Source organism: Lithobates pipiens, unplaced genomic scaffold (assembly GCF_037356315.1).
Source record: "Lithobates pipiens isolate NorthernLeopardFrog02 unplaced genomic scaffold, aLitPip1_a1.2 Scaffold_22, whole genome shotgun sequence".
In the NCBI taxonomy this organism is placed as follows: domain Eukaryota; kingdom Metazoa; phylum Chordata; class Amphibia; order Anura; family Ranidae; genus Lithobates; species Lithobates pipiens.
Window position 1 is genome coordinate 146,497,829 of NW_027507784.1, and position 21,174 is coordinate 146,519,002.

The following is a 21,174-nucleotide window of genomic DNA, read 5'->3' on the forward strand; positions in this document are numbered from 1 at the left end:
ACCCCATCCCTCCCAAGGCCCAGATATTAAAACCTCCCCTTACCTCCAAAAAAAGGGGAAAAAAGAAACATCTACACCAAATGGGATTGATCTTCCTCACACAATGTTTTCCATTGATCCACATCGCAGACAATGCTGGTTTGCCCTCATATATAGCCAGGGAGACCTGCAGAGAGGGTAATAATTATTACAACTGTCTCTGAAAAATAAATAAAATAAAATAGTGCCTGAGTGAACTGTGAAATAAAGCTACTTTCCAGATCATTAAGACATAAGGATGCAAGCAGGTGAGGGTCCCACCCAGGTCATCATTAAAGGGAACACACCTACCCACCTTATGGATCAGTTACATAGAGTGGCTGTATATCAGGGAGCTCGGGAAAAGGGCAAAGGATCCTCAAAGGGTTAATATCCACCGTATCTAATAGAAAACAAATAGCAAACAAATATATAATCCCCTCAGGATTATTGTGCTACTATGGCCCCATAGACCATGAAATAACAAACTGCATTCTGAAAAAAAGGAAAAAACGCAAAAAAATAGTTGATCACTACCGTCTATTGATATGTAAATCTCTTTGTTTTAAAGCATTCATTTGTTATCAATTATAACATCTAGTTAACATAATTAATATTAGGACAATAAATATGTCAAAAAATAATATACCTGTCTCCAGCTGGGTGCATCCACTTCTTCCAGGATGGAAGGCCCAGGTTGTTCCTCGTTAGCCTCTGCTGGGGTTGGGGGAAGGGTGGAGGGAAGGATGTAGGAAAGGTTAGAAAGTGATTCCCTGCCTTCAGTCTGGTCGTCCAGAAACCACAGTTTGTTGAAGTACCACAGCCTGGGTATATACACTTGCGTTGCTGCTGCTCCTGATCTGAGTGATTTCTGGATCTTATTATGCTCCTTCTTATACATGTTCTTCAAGATCCCAATTTTCTTTTCCAAGGACACGATGGTTGCATCAGGGACCAGAGTTTTCACAAATTCCAGAAGTTTCTCCAGCATTGACCTCCTAGCTTATTATATTGTATTTATTATAATTATTATTATCATTATTATTAAATATAATATATATTATAATATAAGCTGCGTTTCCCCTCCCACAAATTCCTCATCTCCGTATTTGTCTATGAAACTGGCCATGAATTCTGGGTCCTTTAAGTGATTTATATTTGCTGTAAGACAATACACAAGACAAAAACACTAATGTCAGCCTAAACTCTCATAATCTTATCCCAATATAGGCCTCAATCTTGAATCAGTATAGGCCACTGATCACCCAAGTTCAAATTTTACCTTAGTTTAGGACGCTCGCCACTTCCGTTCCTCCTTCCTCCGCACACAGATCGTACATACGACACATGCGTGTTAGCTTGATATACACTGCGCATGCGTGAAACTCCACCCTCGTCGCCCGCCCCTTGACATTCTTTCTAGAATATTCCCCGTCCCTTCTCGTTCAGCGCGCAGTAGGAGCAACATGGCGGAGACAGAGCAGGTGTCCGATAAGAGCAGTAACAAATAGGAGGAGGAAAGGCCAGAGGCCAAAATGTCCTGATCCCGGAGGAGAAGATTAAAGGTCTCAAATATGGCCTTTCTAGAGATGGTGGAGATGGTGGATCTTGAGGAGGAACGACTATGATGGCAAGAATGGACCGTACCCCAATGTGAGAAAGGCCAAAATCATGACGAAAGTTGTGAAGAGTCTACACACACATTTTGGGGTGTGACGATCAAAGGAGCAAATAAGGAAATGCTGGTCAGACTTGAAATTGAGGGAGCAGGATCAGTATAGAAGGATGTCGTGTGTTCCGATTATTATTATTACTTGCATGCTGAGCCATGTGATTTTCGTTACTGTTGTACAGTTTAAAATGGTGACTTTCATGTTCGTGGGCTCATTAATCGGTCACAGGAAACATTGTTCGCTCATTAAATACGATGTTTTGGGCAGATACAGGTTAAATAAATTTGGTCATGCCTATTAGACTAAAAATAAGTTTTGTACATTGATGTCTAGATGTGTTTGTAACTAGAATGAAATGTAAGCTTGATTCAGTGTAATGTAAGGAGGGGACACTCAACAGCTGTTTACACATTTGGACTCAGGAGCACTAGCGTGGGACACAAGAACAAACCTTTTAAGGTGTCCCACACAGGTGCTCCAGTGGATACTTGGGGTCTCTCCATGTGTGAAAATTGACAGAAAAAGGTATTCCAGCTTGGGTAAGGTAAAAAAAAATCAGATCTTCAGCTTGGAACTCTGCCCAAAACAGACAATTGTACCTCACTTCCCAGCAATGTTTCATATTCATATTTTTGGACTCAAATATCTGTGTGCCAAGTATACCCTTTGTTTCATTCTCAAAGGGGAGAAAAGACTCTGAGGACACCACTTAGAGGACACCAGGAACCCCACCCACACATCAGAAAGATGGGGAACTCAGCACAACACCACACACCGAGGATCTGGAGGAAGGAGAGGTGGAGGAAGTCGGTGAGATTGTCACCACAACAGGTGAGTATCTAACACCCCAGCTTCATGTACTATATGTATGCCTGCATATTTATAATACATGTTTTTAACCAAATTTTTAGGTGATGTGCTGGTTGTTGAAGAGCTTTGTATGTTATGTTTAGAAACATCCATGTTTATACAAAAAATTAAAATAAATTTGTAAAAAAATTGAGAAAAAAAAATTTACATCAACATTTTCTAACGCACTTGTGAATGTGCACAGAGTAAAAACTTTGCTAATCAACAATGTGTGGCTTCTTCTTTCAATACCAGTTTTAGAAGTAATTTTGTGTTTACAGTGACAATGGGGATTATTTACTAAAGGAAAATCCACTTGGCACTACAAGTGTACTAGGAGAACCTAGGAGACAGCCAAAAACAAACACAAGCAATGTAGAAAATTCAAGATTTTATCAGATCTTTTTTTTTTTTATTATTAAAAAAATTTACACATTGTCTGGCATAGCAATGGCCCCTCTACCTGTAAAATAATTAAAATATTTCTGCCGAACTTCACGGTCGCTTTGGGGTGCCAACACAGGACAGCCATTATCCAGGACCATCATGGGATTCTCAGGAAGTCCGGCCTCAGGCCCAACTGAGGCAATATAATTAAACAGGTGGAACCGGGTGGCCATTATCCCAAAGGTATTCTCAACAACTCTTCTCGCTCTGGCCAGCCGGTAGTTAAAAATCCTTCTCTCCAGGGTGAGGGTCCTCTGGGGGAATGGCCTCATTAGGTGCTCGCCCAGACCAAACGCTTGATCAGCAATAAAGAAGAATGGGAGTCCTTCAACGTTATCTGCATCAGGTGGCAATGCCAGGCCACCAGTCTGGAGACTTTGGTAAAACACTGTCTGGGTGAAGACATCCGGTCAGTCTTCCCCACATCCACATAGAGGAACATATATTGTGCCGACACCCCCGCCATTAACACTATGCTATTAAACCCCTTATAGTTAAAATAGTAAGACCCCGAATGGGGTGGTGGAACGATGTGGACATGCTTTCCATCTATAGCCCCTCTGCAGTTGGGAAAGTCCCAATGGTCATCAAAATGGGATGCCACAGTCTGCCATTCCTGTGGCGTTGAAGGAAACTGTGGAGACAAAAAATAAATAAAAATGATAATACTTTTCCACATAACATTGTAAGCAGATTAGACAAAAACCATGTCCGACATCAGTATAACATTTATTTTAAGGAGTATTTCAAGACAAAAATATAAGGTCCACTTATCAGATTCCTCACCCCCTCTGATGGCCCATTGTAAACATTTTAGAAGAGGGGGGAGGGTTCGAGCTGAGTTTGGGACACAAAAAAAAAAAAAAAAGCCTATGGCACTCTGCCTGAATTTAAGGACACACAAAACAATTGTACACATTTTAGGGGGTGTTTAGGGTAAAGCACTACAATGGAGCTAACAAAATACATTGTTAAATGTCTAGTTTAGGTGTATATAGGCCCAGGATAGCATGCTGTGGGGAGGTTAGTGAAGGCAAATATGCGTGTAGGCCAAAAAAGGAGCACTAAAAGCTTACAGCATTCATGAGGACAAAGGGCACATCCACAGCATATTCCAATCATGGTAGTTAGGGAATGATGAAAGAAATACAATACATTAGCAAACATTAAATAAATAGAATGTGATGTTAAAGGAGAAAACTTTCCCTAATATAGTCCTTGTGCAGGACCTGAATGATGGCAGAACAGGTCTCTGGAAAAATGATCCCCAAAGCCTGGGGGGAGATGCCTGTAGAAAACTTGAGGTCCTGCAGACTTCTCCCAATCACCAAGTAGCGCAAGGTGGTGACTAGCCTCTGCTCTGGAGTGATGGCTTGATGCATGCAGGTGTCCTGCTTCATAACATAAGGGGACAGCAAAGCCAACAGACGGTGAAAAACGGGGGTCTGTCATCCGGAGAAAGTTCCTGAAAATCATCCTGAAATCATCAGTATTATTGTCCTGGATCTCATGAAGCAGAGGCATATGAGAGAATTGGTTACGTTGGAGCAACCGATTCTTGGTCCATGAACTCCCCACCCTGTTCATGACCTGGGCTTGGGTCAAAGCTAGAACCCCAACACCAAGCCCCCACACAGCACAAACTCTACGATGAGTACGTACCCAGAACATGGCTTCAAAATGGTCAGCTGGTCAGAACGAATTAACAGAACACACTAAAGAACAGCAAGGCCTGTGAAGAGCGATCTGAAAATCAGAAACGAGCGGACAAGAACACACTAAAAAACAGATGCAAACTGACTACATGCACTGAAAAGCAGATACAAAACCCACAAGCACAAACTGAAGAGCAGTAACGGACTAAAAAGCACAAGAGCTGAAAAGCACGAATCGTCTCTCACCAAACTTCTACTAACACAAGATTAGCAGAAGGATCCCAAAGGGTGGCGCACTGGCTATTGAACTTCCTTTTTCTAGTCCCGTCGTACATGTTGTACGTCACCGCGCTCTTGCTGGTCGGACTTTGGTGTGACTGTGTGTATCCAAGACAACTTGAGCAGAATTCGTTCAGAGAAACCTTCAGAGTTTATTCCGATGGCAAAACCGCTCGCATGTACACGGCATTAGGGTATACTTTTTCTGTCAGTTTTATATCCTACTTTACTTCCTCTTGTCTGCACGCTTAGTGGTGCTGGTTTGGGTTTTGAAGGATTTGCTGCTGTCTGTGTCCTTTCTATAGAGATTCCCATTCTTTAACCACTTGGCGCCCCCCCTCCCGCCCCCCTCCGGTGCTTGTACCGACTTACTGCTTCCATCGGTGAGTCGTCACAGGATCCGCCGGCCCTCGGATAATACCATAGAGATTTCCAGCGGACCAGATCATCCCCGGTGTCTCTATGATCGTTCGGAGGCCGGGCACGATGTTATGACGTCACGTCCGGCCTCTGCATTCAAAATAACGGCGCCGATTTGGCTGGGAAGCCGTGATCGTTTTTTTATTTTTTTTTATTTTAGGCTTCCCAGCCTAGAGGTGAGATATTGGGTCTTATTGACCCCATATCTCACTGTAAATAGGTCCGATCGTGCCATATTCCTATTACAAGGGATATTTACATTCCTTGTAATAGGAATAAAAGTAATCAAAAAAATATATTTTTTTAAGGTGTCAAAGTAAAAAAAAAAAAATTAAATTAACAATAAATTTTTTTTTAAAGCACCCCTGTCCCTATGAGCTCGTACGCAGAAGCGAACGCATACGTAAGTCCCGCCCACATATGAAAACGGTGTTCAAACCACACATGTGAGGTATCGCCGTGAACGTTAGAGAGAGAGCAATAATTCTAGCCCTAGACCTCCTCTGTAACCCAAAACATGTAACCAGTAAAAAAAATTTAAAGCGTCGCTTATGGGGATTTTTAAATACCAACGTTTGGCGCCATTCCACGAGCGCTTGCAATTTTGAAGTGTGACATGTTGGGTATCTATTTACTCAGTGTATCTTCCCCTTTAACATTCGCAAATACCGTGCGAGATAAGAAGTTGCAACGACTGCCATTGTATTCTCTAGGGTCTTTGCTAAAAACATATATAATGTTCGGGGGTTCTATGTAATTTTTTAGCAAAAAAAATTATGAATTTTACATGTATGAGAGAAATGTCAGAATTGGCCTGGATGCAGAGTGATTGTGTCTGGTGACCGTGGTCATGGGGACAGAAAGTAATAGGAAATCCAGATTTTAGTTGTCACAGAAACAGATGGTGATGATAGATCTTTCGATGGAGAAACTTGATAACTAAAAGGGGATTTCCCCGTACTTTAGAAAAATGTTCTCTCGCCTTCTGTTTCCTGTTGTGTCTCTGGGACAGGAAGTGACCGGAGACATCCCAAAAAAAGTTTTAAAAAAAAACACAGCATAGGTTTTAACCTTTCCCTACACTATCCAAAGCCAAAAAACATTTACCAATGGATACTTTATCTGCAGTGTGGTTTGCAGGGAGGTCCAGGGCCCTGCTGTGTTATTGGATAAGGCCGGATTCACATGTGAGGTCACGGTTTCCAGCCCGGGGTTGGGTACGTTTCTGTTAACCGGTTGAGGTGCTATTCAGGTCTGAATTTTTGCCTGAATTCGCTCTTGAACTGGACTCAAAAACGCACAGGACCCTTTTGGAATCTGTACCACGGCAGCCTCGGACATGTGTGAACTGGCTTCATTGAGAGACGGTCACACTCATGTGTCGTGCAAATTGGATGCAGTAAAAAACGCATTCCAATTCGCAAATATGTGAACCTGGCCTTAGGGTCTGAATCCTAAGATTGGCTGAACGGTGTTACAAATTCTTTGGCAGAGAAAGTAGTTCACATACTGTATATGTTTTTATTTATCTGTTTGCCTGGAATTCAGCTTTACAGTGACCAGTCTCTCCCTCCTAAAGCTATGTGCAAACAGACCTTTTGCGTGTGCCATAGTGTGCTGTATTGTATGTCAACAGAATTCATGAAACTCAGTGTTATTTCAAAACAATTTGCCTTAGACCTCTACACAAAGTGAACATAGATACTTAGAGGTTAAGTCATGGTCTTTGGAACAAGAGAAAAAGGATTGTGGTGCAGGCATATCTGTATAGAAACTCATTAGTGGGAATGCTTTAGCAGTCCCACTATTGTCATTAGTTTTTTTATTTATTAATCATCATCTTTTTAATTTTATTATTCCGTACGTTTTTTGGCTCTGCATAACTTCTGCATACTTTCAGCTATTAAAGCCATCTACTTTTAAAATGTTCAGCTCTATCAGATTATGATGGGACTTCTTCCGTTTCAATATGTTTATTAGATTTTGGGTAAACAAGAAATTATAACATGCTTGTTGAATGCCCTCGCAGGGGCTACAAAACATGTATAGAATTCCAAAGCGCAATATCCTTCACAAATAACACATAACATAGTTAAAGCTGGGGATGGTATCAAAAACTGACTACTGCATAAAGTGTCCTATCCCCAATTTTGTCGCCGAAGGGGAAGCCCTTCTCCAGCAACCCCCCTCCATGGGAGGTAGCAGTAAGAGGTAGGAAAGTGAGAGACTAGAAAGAAAAGCGTAAAGAGCTAAAAGGCAGAAGGAGAAAGGTCAGAGATAGGAGTGAGAGGAAAAGGACAGGGAATCTCGGTCGTGGACGCCTCATCGAGGGGAGTCAGACAAGGCCCAGACAGGACGCTTGGAGTGTGGGAAACTCATAAGAGATCCATGGTGCCCAGATTTTGAGAAATTTGGCATGTGAATCATGCACAATGCTGAAGTAACATAGCAGTCATACGTGTCTTCACCCCTGGAAATCTACTCGTTGGGTCTTCCAGGCTTGAGCTATAGTTCATTTGGCTGCTATAAAGAGGTAAGTGGCCAGCTTTTGCTGATGAACGCGCAAACCAGGTATTGGACAATGTAGTAGGGGCTAGCCTGGCATCCCTTCGGACTGTTATATGGAAGAGTGTCTGCAGCAAACCAAAAACCCTAGACCAGAACCCCACCAGTCCTGGGCAGGACCACCAGGTGTGTATGACTTCACCACGCTGTCCACAGTTGCAAAAGCATCTGTCAGTACTTCCTGGGAAAGCCTGAGCTGTGCGAGCCGGAACCCAGTACCATGGGAATAGTACCTTATATGCTGCTTCTAGAGTATTTGTATTAAACGAGCATTTGGCTACCATTTTCCAGGCCTTACTCCAGTCTTCCAAGTCTATTGGGGCCTGGAGGTCCCTTTCCCATTGGGCCATATAAGAGAGGAGTGCTGATGGCGGGCGTCCATTAAAGGATGCATAGATCACCAATATGAGGCGGGGGACCCAGGGGCATGCTGACATGCGTGTTCAAAAAAGGTCTTTTGGAATGGGTAAGTGGACGTGCGACGCAAGGCAGTAATCCAGTGTTTCAATTGAATGAAGCGATAATGCTCACTAGCCGGTGCACCATGCATTTTTCAAATAGTCTCCCAGGAGGGGAAGGAGCAGGAGGAAAGAAAGTTTTGAACCAATGGGTAGCCATGTGAGGGCCACCAAGAGAATGCCTGGGGCTCCTCCAGAGTTGTGAGTGATGGAGTGCAGGGGTAAAAAGGGGGACATCAAGTTATCAGAGAAGCGAAATGAGTCCCAAATCTGCAGACCATGTAGTAGCATGGGGCTCAAAGAGGGGAGGGCGTAATTTATGGGGAAGCCAGAGCAGGGCTTGGAGCGAGGACGAGTTACAGTTGGACACTTCACGAAGCACCCACAGAGGAACATCCGTGGTCGCATGGAGCATGGAAAATGGGGAAATCTGTGCCGCTGTGTAGTACTTAGGGATGTTGGGGACCCCCAGGCCTCCCTGTTCTGCAAAAGTCGAAGGAAGAAAGTGGGCACTTGGACAGGCAGAGTGCGAAAGTAGTAAAGGACTTTGGGCAGGATCGTCATTTTAGCTGCCGAGATCCTTCCTATCCATGAAAGGGTGGGAAATTGCCATGAATGCATAAGGGTGGTCACTGTACGCAGCAGGGGGTAGTAATTGAGGGAGAACAGGGAGGAATAAAAAGGCGTTAATTTGATGCCTAAATATTCAATCGAGTGTGATGCCCAACGATATGGGAAATGGTCTTGAAGGCGCTGCACCAAAACCGTAGGAAGATTGAGGTTCAGCGCCGTGGTCTTGGAAGGGTTAATTTGAAGGCCAGAGAAGGCTGAGAATCGATCTAACACAAGTTGCAGGTTGGGCAGGGAGATGAGTGGGTTTGACAGAGTCAAAAGTGCATCATCTGAAAAAAAATTGGCCTTATACTGGGTTCTAGCGTAGGGCACTCCTGTAATATCACCGTTGGCCCTGATCGCCACCGCCAGCGGCTCCAGTGCCAAGATAAAGAGCGCTGGGGACAGGGGACAGCCTTGCCTAGTACCCCGAAATATGGGGAATGAGTCGGAAAGGAAGCCCACATATATTACCGATGCTGACAGTGTGGAATAGAGGGCTTGGATCCACCATAAAAAGTGTGTCCCAAATCCCCATCTGGTCAGAACATATTGGAGGTAGTCCCAAGAAAGCGAATCAAACGCTTTGTAAATATCCAGTGAGAGCAAAAAGCCCGGGATTTTACGCTGGAGGAGGATATGTAGGAGGTGGATTACTTTGCAGACATTATCCCCTGCTTGACAACCGGGCACAAAACCCACCTGATCCCTGTGAATGAGGACCTGAAGGTACCTGTTGACCCGCTTGCTCAGGATTTTCCCCAGGACCTTCAGGTCAACATTCAACAGGGAGATCGGAAGGAAATATTGCGGGTCTGTGGCCTCCGCAGGTGACTTGGGGATCATGGAAATGTGAGCCTTAAGCGAGTCTGGCGAGGGCCGTGCGCCCTCACGCCATGAGTTGAAATAAGAAGTTAGGTGGGGCATGAGCAGGGGTGCAAATGTTTTATAATACAGACCAGTGAAGCTGTCTGGGCCTGGGGCCTTGGACGGCTTAAGGGACTTGAGAGCTCGGCCTTGTCCCGATCAAAGGCAGCTGGTCTACTGTATAGAGATAAGAGAAAGGAAGCAAAGCCGTAAACTATCTTGGATGGATTTGAAGTGAATCCCCCTCCTCTCACCTGTAGCCGAACTGGCCTACTTGGGCGCTCAACCGAGTTTAGTTTCCTAGCCAGCATAGGACCAGGTTGGTTTGCTCTACTATAAAATGTATACTTGGTCCAGCGCAAGGCCTTTTCAGCCTGAGCGGAGGAGAGCAAGTCAAACTCAGTGACCAGGTTGTCACAAGCCTTTCTATTGGCTACCGTTGGGTGTGCTTTCCAGGTCCATCTGCTACTTCTAGCAAGGAGGTCAACTCCCCGTATCCGTTGCTCTCTGGCTCGTTTCTTACGGGAAACAATCTGAATCAAATGTCCCCTGACCGTCACCTTGTGGGCTTCCCACAATGAGACCGGAAATTCAACCGAGCCTGCATTTTTCATGAAGTAAGTTTGGATGTGTGTTTGTACCTGAGTACACGTATCTTGTGTAGTCAAGAGGGATTTGTTAATCGGCCAGAGATAGGCAAGGCAGGATAATCCAGCTAGGGTGATTCCAAGAACCAGGGGGTCATGGTCAGACCACGGGGAGGTGGAAATAATAATCTTATGCACCAATGGCAGAGAGCTAAGTTGCAGAAACACATGATCTATTCTGCAAAAACTCTGGTGGGGGTTAGAGAAGAAGGTGAATTCCCGAAAGGTCGGGTGCTGCTTGCGCCACACGTCCACCAAGCCATATGATTGGAAAAGAGTGCAGAGCGCTTGTTCTTGAGAGGCATCGTGGGATGGAGGCACTTCCCTGGAGCTACGTCTGTCAAGAGTAGAATTGAAGACAGAGTTTGGGTCTCCCATCATAATTAACAGGCCCTTCTGATGCCTGGTGATCACTTGAAGCAGATGTGAGAAGAACCTCTGCTGAAATGAGTTAGGGGCGTAATAGCCAACTAAAGTGACCTCTTGATCCCACAGGGTGCCCTGCAAGAGTAGAAATCTACCCGTAGGGTCCGCTATTTCTCTAGAGCAGTTGAATAGGAGATTACGCCAAAATGCCATCAGCACCCCTCTGTGCTTCTCAGAAGCAGAGGCCACCTAAAATACTGGGTAATGGGAGGACAAATACTTGGGAGATGAGGATTGGGAGAAACTGGTTTCCTGCAGACAGACCACATCTATTGATTGATATTTTAAGTGGCGGAAGACCTGTGATCATTTGATGGGGGAATTAAACCCATGGATATTCTGCGAAAATATTTTCAATGTATTTTTAGCCATCTTGGAGGAGGAACAAGACTCATATGATCATGAGAGGTCAAATGGGCCAGACTTACCCTGATCTCGCGGTGAGGCTGTCCAAGCCCGAGTGGAGGGGGAAAGAGAGAGGAAGCAAAGAGAAGAAGAGAGGGAGGAGAAAGAAGAGAAAAACATGGTATTTAGTACACATAGTAGCCACGCTTGGTGGACATTGCATCCTGACTATAGGACACTTGGGGGGGGGGGTGGCTCTACTACCAACCACATAGCTTTAGATGAAACAAAATATAATAATACCGCCCCTGAAAAGGGGGCTATTAAAACTGAAACAAGAACAAGGAAGATGGGCTAAAGCCCATCTCCAGGATCAACAGCTAAGTTAAGATGAACATAAAAAGTAATGCAACTTTCTGGTCAGGCGTCCCCAGACAGGAAACACCCGAGGGAAGACATTAACAGTGGTCCCCAGCTGTGATTCCCATGCTGGGGTGCCACAGAGCCGTCAGTGGTCCAAAGGGGAAGTGGTCCCACTGAGGCTCAGGGCAGCTATCCAATGGGAAACCACCAATATGGACCTTGACTGATATCCCAGAGGGAGAGATAAAACCAAAATAAAACTGATGATGGGACTTCAACTTTTTTTCTACTATTTATACTTTTAAAATGTTAAGCTTTTTAACACTTTTTTTAACATTGAAGTCAATGAGAGCATGCTTAAAATCCGTAAAATCTTCTTCCGCTGCCAAAAGTTTCAGCTTCTTCATACTTTCACCTACAGACTCCAAACAAACTTTAAAATGTTCACAAAATATTCAGCTATCTGTGAAAAAGCCGTTTAAGTTTAGTGATCATTTCAGAAAATTTCATAAAATTTAGGGCATCCAGGCTTTTGTTGTCTGTTTTGTTTCCATGGTAACCAAAGCTTCTTATACATTATTCTGATGGGCAGTGACCACCTCATTATCAGCCAAAACATTATGACCATCCCATGAAAAAAATAATAATAATTAAAAACAATATATTTAAAAAAATATATATATTTTTGGAAAAAAATATTTTTGAAAAAAAAATCATTATTTGAAAAAAAACATTTTAGAAAAAAAATCATTTTTTAAAAAAAATCATTTTTGAAAACAAAATCGTTTAAAAAAAATCATTTTTGAAAAAAATCATTTTTAAAAAAAATCATTTAAAAAAAGAAAAAATCATTTACAGTTTTTGTGAAAAAGCTGTTTAAGTTTAGTGATCATTTCAGGCTTTTGTTGTCTGTTTTGTTTCCATGGTTACCAAAGCTTCTTATACACAGTGATGGGCAGTGGGGAGAGGCGGCTGGAGCATCTCAGATTACAGAGCCCGGGGGAGAGCACAGACACACCATGTACTAATTTATAATAGAGGCATATGATGGGGCAGTTTTGATGGTGGCAATATGATGGGGGAGTTTTGATGGGGCAGTTTTGATGGTGGCAATATGATGGGGCAGTTTTGATGGGGAAATATGATGGGGCAGTTTTGATGCTATTCAGCATTCCCAAACATTTTCTCCAGGAAATGCATTTTCTAGTTACTACTATGGGACACATTAGCCCTTATAGCCTATAACAGATTGTCAGCATGGGCCCAGAAGTTGTATGCAATGCTCTGCAATTACCTTTGAAGGTGGGTGACCATTAAAGTTTCTGACAGAAGAAAACTCCTTCTTTAACCGCTTAAGGACCGCCTCACGCCGATATATGCAAAAGTATTTAGTTAGAGGCATTGTGAGTTTTTTTAAGTTGTAATTTTTTTCCAACAATTCTTTGCAAAATCAAGATTTTTTTCACAAAATTTTTATATTAGCAGGTTATTTCTCACACAAAATGTGATAGCACCGAAAGTTGAAAACTGGTCTGGTTAGGAAGGGGGTTTAAGGGGGTTTAAGAGCCCAGTGGTCAAGTGGTTAAGCGGCGCTTTTTGGCTGCTAGCGGGGCGCTTTTAACCCTAAAGAAGGGGTTAAAAGTGCCTGTGTTTCGGTACTTCCGAATCGCTTTTCAGGCTCTTTGGAAGTGCTGGCTATTAATTTCAATGGGCAGGGAGTTTTGGAAGCGCTAAATACAGTGCTCCCAAACCACCCTAAGGATGCTGCTTGCAGGACTTTTCCTAACATCCCGCAAGTCACACTGAAATGAATGAAAAAGCATTCATCAGTCGCTTTACAAGTGCTATTTATAGCACTAAAATGCCTGAAAACCTCCAGTGTGAAAGGGGTGTATATATATATATATATATATATATATATATATATATATATATTGTAGGGGATCAGAGGGATGAAGAGCTGGTTCAGAGGCAGTCCAGTAAAATAAAAGTGGCTTTTATTCAGCAAAACAGCAAAAAAAAAACATAAGACCAGACAGGCTTGTCTTGTCACATGGAAGTGCACATAGGTACAGCTCACAGTCCATCAGTACACAGGCTTATAGGTAAGGCCGCGTACACACGGGCGGACTGTTCGCTCAACTTTGTCCGCTGAACAGTGTTTCAGCGGACAGTCCGCTCGTGTGTGGGGCTTCAGCGGACAGTTTCAGCGGACAGTTTGACGAACAAAGTTTTTCTGAAATTCCGAAAAACTGTCCGCTGAAACTTTGTTTGAGCGAACAGTCCGCCCGTGTGTAGGCCACTTTCGAAATGAGCAAACTGTTCCCGCTCGGAGGAAAGTCTGCTCATTACGAGCGCATCTCCAGGTAGGCGGGGCCCACGAAGGAGACGTCGCGGGCCCCGCCGCCTGGTATGGACTTAAAGGGGAACCCCAACGCCGAAAAAAATCGGCGTGGGGGTCCCCCCAAAGTCCACAACAGACCCTTGTCCGAGCACGCTACCCGGCCGGCCAGGAAAGGGGGGCAAGCGAGCGCGCCCCCCTTCCCGAGCCGTACCAGGCCGCGTGCCCTCAACATGGGGGGTGCCTTGGGGAAGGGGGGGCCGCGCGGCCCCCCCACCCCAAAGCACCTTGTCCCCATGTTGATGAGGACAAGGGCCTCTTCCCGACAACCCTGGCCGTTGGTTGTCGGGGTCTGCGGGCGGGGGGCTTATCGGAATCCGGGAGCCCCCCACCCTATGTGAATGAGTATGGGGTACAATGTACCCCTACCCATTCACCTGTAAAATAAAAGTACCCAAAAAAAAACACAACACACGAGATAAAATATTTTATTGCACAGCTCCGGGGGTCTTCCGTCTTCGGGGGTCTTCTCGCCGGACTCCTCTGCTATCTTCGTGTAGCTCTTTTGCTAGCGGAGGAGTCCGGCTTTCTTCCTCCCCGCCGCCGGCCTCTTCTCCCGACTTCGGGGGTCTTGTCCCCCTCTTCGGTTCTTCTGCCGGGCCACCGCGCCTTCTTATAGCTCTTTTGCAGGCGGTGGCCCGGTCTTCTGTCGCCGCTGTCGCCTTCCGGTCGCCTTCCGTTCTTCTTCTTGTTCTTCTTCTTCTTCTTCTCCAGGAGATGTTGACACGTCGCTCTCTCCGGCCGGAATGCCAGAGCCGCGCTGTGCGGCCACTTATATAGTGACAATGGGGCGGTGTCACATGGTATATGTCACATGGGTTGGTCACATGGTGACCCCGCCCCCTTACGATGTCATAGTCCCCATGTGACATCAACCCATGTGACCAACCCATGTGACATATACCATGTGACACCGCCCCATTGTCACTATATAAGTGGCCGCACAGCGCGGCTCTGGCATTCCGGCCGGAGAGAGCGACGTGTCAACATCTCCTGGAGAAGAAGAACAAGAAGAAGAACGGAAGGCGACCGGAAGGCGACCGGAAGGCGACAGCGGCGACAGAAGACCGGGCCACCGCCTGCAAAAGAGCTATAAGAAGGCGCGGTGGCCCGGCAGAAGAACGGAAGGCGGCGGCGACAGAAGACCGGGCCACCGCCTTCAAAAGAGCTATAAGAAGGCGCGGTGGCCCGGCAGAAGAACCGAAGAGGGGGACAAGACCCCCGAAGTCGGGAGAAGAGGCCGGCGGCGGGGAGGAAGAAAGCCGGACTCCTCCGCTAGCAAAAGAGCTACACGAAGATAGCAGAGGAGTCCGGCGAGAAGACCCCCGAAGACGGAAGACCCCCGGAGCTGTGCAATAAAATATTTTATCTCGTGTGTTGTGTTTTTTTTTGGGTACTTTTATTTTACAGGTGAATGGGTAGGGGTACATTGTACCCCATACTCATTCACATAGGGTGGGGGGCCGGTATCCGGGGGCCCCCTTATTAAAGGGGGCTCCCGGATTCCGATAAGCCCCCCGCCCGCAGACCCCGACAACCAACGGCCAGGGTTGTCGGGAAGAGGCCCTTGTCCTCATCAACATGGGGACAAGGTGCTTTGGGGTGGGGGGGCCGCACGGCCCCCCCTTCCCCAAGGCACCCCCCATGTTGAGGGCACGCGGCCTGGTACGGCTCGGGAGGGGTGGCGCGCTCGCTCTCCCCCCTTTCCTGGCCGGCCGGGTAGCGTGCTCGGACAAGGGTCTGTTGTGGACTTTGGGGGGACCCCCACGCCGATTTTTTTCGGCGTTGGGGTTCCCCTTTAAGTTCATTCCAGGCGGCGGAGCCCGCGACGTCTCCGTCGCGGGCCCCGCCTACCTGCACACGTGCTCGAAATGAGCGGACTGTTGCCTCGTGTGTTGGCGAGTCCGTTCATTTCAAAAGTTGCGCGGACTTAGTACGACGAACAAAGTTTGCCGTATTTGTCCACTCAAAAAGTGCCGTGTGTGGGCGTGTTCGTTCATTCAAAAGTTTGAGCGGACTGTTTGACGAACTTAGTTTCGGCAGACAGTCCGCCCGTGTGTACGCGGCCTAACAGTTCATGGCTCCAAACAGAGCTACAGTCTTTTTTTGTGGTTTAAGCTCACCCAGCAGGTACACCATCCAGCAATGGACATTTCCACACAGCGTGCTGCTGTGTCTCTCTCTCCTACTCAACAGCTCCACACTGACACTTTGAGCACACCTGACCATAAGCAGGTCTGAAGGGGAAGTACCTGCCTTTTTCAATTAACCCCCTCTTAACCTTGCCCCAGGCTGACCCTCTACAACATTTACAGAATATTTGCAGGTGTTTACTAGTTTAATGAGGTTCCTACCACACAAGAGAGTTGGTATATTCTGCTTTTACACTAACTTTATTATCAACATCAATTTTGTTACATTAAGGCCCCTTTTACACGGGTGCTTCTGATTTGCCGAATCCGCTTGCTCGGCGGAGGATTGCTCCGTGGATCTCCGCTGAGCAAGTTACCAGGTCCATCAGCAGAAATGGACAGAGCCCCACTCTCCTCTATGGTGAAATCAGGTGAAAACTAACCATCAATCAGTTTTAATCCGATCCGCCAGACGGATGGAAAAAAGGACCACCATCTGTCTGGATTTTGTGAGCAGGATCAGATCAGATAGCGGTGGATGTCAACGTGCCCACCTAAATGAATCCTTAGGGCTCGTATACAACAGGTGCAGTTAAACACATTAAAATACAGTACTTATACAAATGCAATAAAAATAAATGTATTTAAATGAGCTTAGTTGAAACCACTGGGGTGTTTTCATGCGCATTTAAAAAAAAAACATACAACATGCTGCAATTTTTCACATGATAATGCATGTGAAACATAGGCATGTGGGGGGGGGGGTGCCGTAATCATTACGTGTGGTGCAGATTCCCCCTAGTGCCCAGGCTTCCTTCCCCCATGTTGACTCCCTGCCCCCCAGTGCTGCCTCCTTTCCTTCTGGTTGTTGTTGGGGATGTTTCAATTTGGAGAGCAGGGGAAGGGGCTAGTAAATATGTCACGCTAACTATGTTCATTCATAACTGAAGCATAGTAAACACAATCAACAGAGCACTTCCCATTCATTCACTGTCCTGTGTTAATGAGGCTACAGAGAAAGGCGTGTTTGTATGAGGCTTGAAGTGCACACCCTAATGCAATAGGCTGCGCACACCTATGATGTGAATGCACCACAAATGCATGTACTGTAAATGCAACTTAGTAGAAAAAAACATAAATAAATTTTAAAAAAGCATTGCAAATCGCAATTGTATGTAAAAGCACACGTGGAACTGCACACTGAGTGCAGAGTTTGACTTGTAAATGAGCCCTTACTGCTACTCTAAATGACTGCCAAATAATAACATGAATGCTGGAAGTATTTCAAGTATGGATGTTAGCACTTTGTATAACTGGTTTTGCCAGAGAAACGTCACTACTGTGAAGATTGTTGTAATAATTAGAATATTGTGCTTTAAATATTTTCACTTGGGGACCCAAAAGGTCTTAAATGTGTTTCCAAATAGTTTTCTTTATATATATGTAGCACTGACCCCCGAAGGAGTGGTTGGTTTTATTGGGCTTACCGTTACCTTCTTGACCTCGTGTGCATCTAGGGGTTTGCCGAGGTAGATAGCCCAAAGAATTGTAGAAACTGACACTGGATCCACTTTTCAGATTTTTATTTGACAACAAGTAGACAAAACAGTCTCTAAAAGAAAGGTAGAAGGTTGGGTAGGAAATTCAGGTACTCTTGGGACTCCAAAAGATAGGAAGTCTCTCACTATAGAAATCCAGAGAATTATCGCTCACAACTGGATTCTCACAGCTACCAAATAGACCTCCTCTCACTAGGCCTAGCAGCCGATAGTAAAGCAAAGTCTTTGCCACAGACTTTTATGTAGAACACTTGTGAACAAAGTCTCTGCCACAGACTTGGATGTAGAACACTTGTGAATAAAGTCTCTGCCACAGACTTGAATGTAGAACACTTGAACAAAGTCTCTGCCACAGACTTGGATGTAACTGAGGGACGTAGATAAATTTAGTGAGCTATCATACGGTACCAGTATCTTGCAGCCAGTCCGGCGATACCGTATGAGTGTAGATTCACTTGGTGTCCTTCAACTGGGCCTCCAGGCTCCTTCTGAGAAGCCAGCCTTATGCATGCCCTTCTCCCGAAGAGTCCTCCCCTGGTTGCTTCTCCCATTGCTGGGCCTCTCCACAGATGAGATGGCACCGGACCACCTTTGAATCCTCCAATTTCAAGCCCAGAGACTTGAAATTGGATGGATCCGCACCCCAGGCCATGAGGGCCATGGGAGCTGGTCAGGAGGCCCAGGATCAAGCAGACAGAAAGATCTTCTGGACCTGAACCCAGAAGCACGTGACCTTAAGTACCCTGTCCCAGAATGCATAGCAAGACGACACTCCCACTGGGCTGGCTCCGAGAAAGAGTGGCACTTAATACGCCTAGCTAAACTGCATTCTCACACTTATCAGTGGTGACAGCGACACCTGTGGCCAAGCAGAACCCAGTGCAATCCAGCTAGACTGGCACTGAAACCATAATTTGGTATAATTAACCCTAAAACCCAACTATGGCTTTAGGAAATTTAAATAGAAAAAAAACACAGCGCATGCTCTTCAGGAGCCGGCGCTACATATAGCAATGTAAAGCAATACAGCACTTCAGTTTCCTCTTTTTATTTTTGAAGAATTTATCTTTAACCACTTCACCACTGGGCACTTAAACACCCTTAATAACCAGACCAATTTTCAGCTTTCTGTGCTCTCACATTTTGAATGACAATTACTCAGTCATGCAACACTGTACCCATATGAAATTTTTGTCCTTTTTTCACACAAATAGAGATTTCTTTTGGTGGTATTTAATCACCGCTCGGTTTTTTATTTTTTGTGCTATAAAAGAAAAAAGACCGAAAATTCTGTAAAAATTTTTATTTTTCTTCGTTTCTGTTATAAAATTTAGCAAATTAGTAATTTTTCTTAATAAATGTTGGCCAAAATTTATACCACTACATATCTTTGGTAAAAATAAGTACAAATTGGTGAATATTATTTGGTCTTTGTGAAAGTTATAGAGTCCACAAGCTATGGTGCCAATATCTGAAAATTGATCACACCTCAAGAACTGACAGCCTATCTCATTTCTTGAGACCTTAACATGCCAGAAAAGTACAAATACCCACCAAATGACCCCTTTTTGGAAAGAAGACATTCCAAGTTATTTAGTAAGAGGCATGATGAGTTTTTTGAAGTTGTCATTTTTTCCCACAATTCTGTGCAAAATCAAGATTTTTTTTTCCTTTTTTTTTTTTCCACAAAATTGTCATATTATCAGGTTATTTCTCACACACAGCATATGCATACCACAAATTACACCCCAAAACACATTTTGCTATTACTCCCGAATATGGCGATACCACATGTGTGAGACTTTTACACAGCGTGGCCACATACAGAGGCCCAACATGCAGGGAGCGCCATCAGGCGTTCTGGAGCACCCAGGCCAATTCTGACATTTCTCTCCTACATGTAAATATCATCATTTATTTGCTAGAAAATTACATAGAACCCTAAAACATTATATATGGTTTTTTTAGCAAAGACCCTAGAGAATACAATGGTGGTTGTTGCAACTTCTTATCTCGCACGGTATTTGCACAGCAATTTTCTAACGCATTTTGTTTTTGGAAAAAAAACTGTTTTGTGCTTAAAAAACAAAACAAAAAACAGTAAGCCCTTGTACACACGGTCGGAGATTCCGAGGGAATGTGCCCGATCGGACCGTTTTGTCGGATAATCCGACTGTGTGTGGTCTCCATCTTGTCCGTAAAATTTTCCGACAAAATTCTCCGATCGGACATACTCCGATCATGTGTAGCCTACTCCGACGGACAAGGTGCCATGCTGCATGCTCACAATCAAATTCGGATACGGAAGCGCTCGCTCAGGTAAAACTACCGCTCGTAATCGATATAGCACATTCGTCATGCTACAATGTTAAAAATTCTTTCATGAAGCGCATTCTCTTGTTCTTTACAATGCTGCAAGAATGAACTTCTTTTGATGCTCATAGTCACACACACTTCTCCCGAACGTATTTCTTGAGTCTTTTTACTCATTTCAGCAATACAATATTTTAAATCGTCACATCTACACAATTTTTTTTTTTTGGAATTTTGTGGTTGGTTTTTTTCACATTAAAAGCGTTTATTGAGTTAAAGGAAAAGTAAACAGTAATACAACTGCGAACAAGCTTAAGTAAATACAGATAGTATTGTACAGCGTTATACCCCAATTCAGCATACAATTCGTACCCTAAAATGATGTTACCCACTATACCTGGGGTGATAAGGCTAACTATAATTCAAACATTGTAATCAAGTCACATGACTAAAGCCAATCTGTACTGAACATATTTGCATACTGTGTCAATATTCTGACCTTATCCACAGTCGAGGTCTAATAATGCGCTCATTTTAAAAAAAAGAAAGAAAACAAGAACAAATAATGAAAATAAGGGAAAAAGGAAAGAGTGAAAGTAGAATGACCAATTTAACCTCTAGCATTACCTTTGTCTCCTAGAAGCTGAGCATATTTTGTAGAGTAACGGAACACTATCCAAGGTGTCCAAGTAGCATGAAATTTTTCCACTGATTCAGTGGCTTGAGCCACTGTTTCTTCCATAGTGTATGTCTCAGAAACCCTGAGCAGCCATTCACCCACCGTTGGGGCTCTGGGGGACTTCCAGTGCAGTGGCACTAGGGACTTGGCTGCATTGAGTAGGTGTTTAAGCAAAGAATGTTTGTATCTCTTCAGGGGTACATCAGTAATGTGGAGGAGACAGCAAGCCGCATCTAACGTGATTGAGGTGTCCGTGATTTGAGCTATCAAATTCCTCACTTCATCCCAGAAGGGCGCCAGTTTGGAGCATCCCCACCATATATGTGTAAGCGTACCCACCTCACCTTGGCATCTCCAACACATTTCCGGGACCTGAGGAAACCATTTGTGCAGTTTATCAGGAGTATGATACCAGTGTGTCAACATTTTATAGCACGTTTCTTGTGTTCTCGTGCTAATAGAGCAC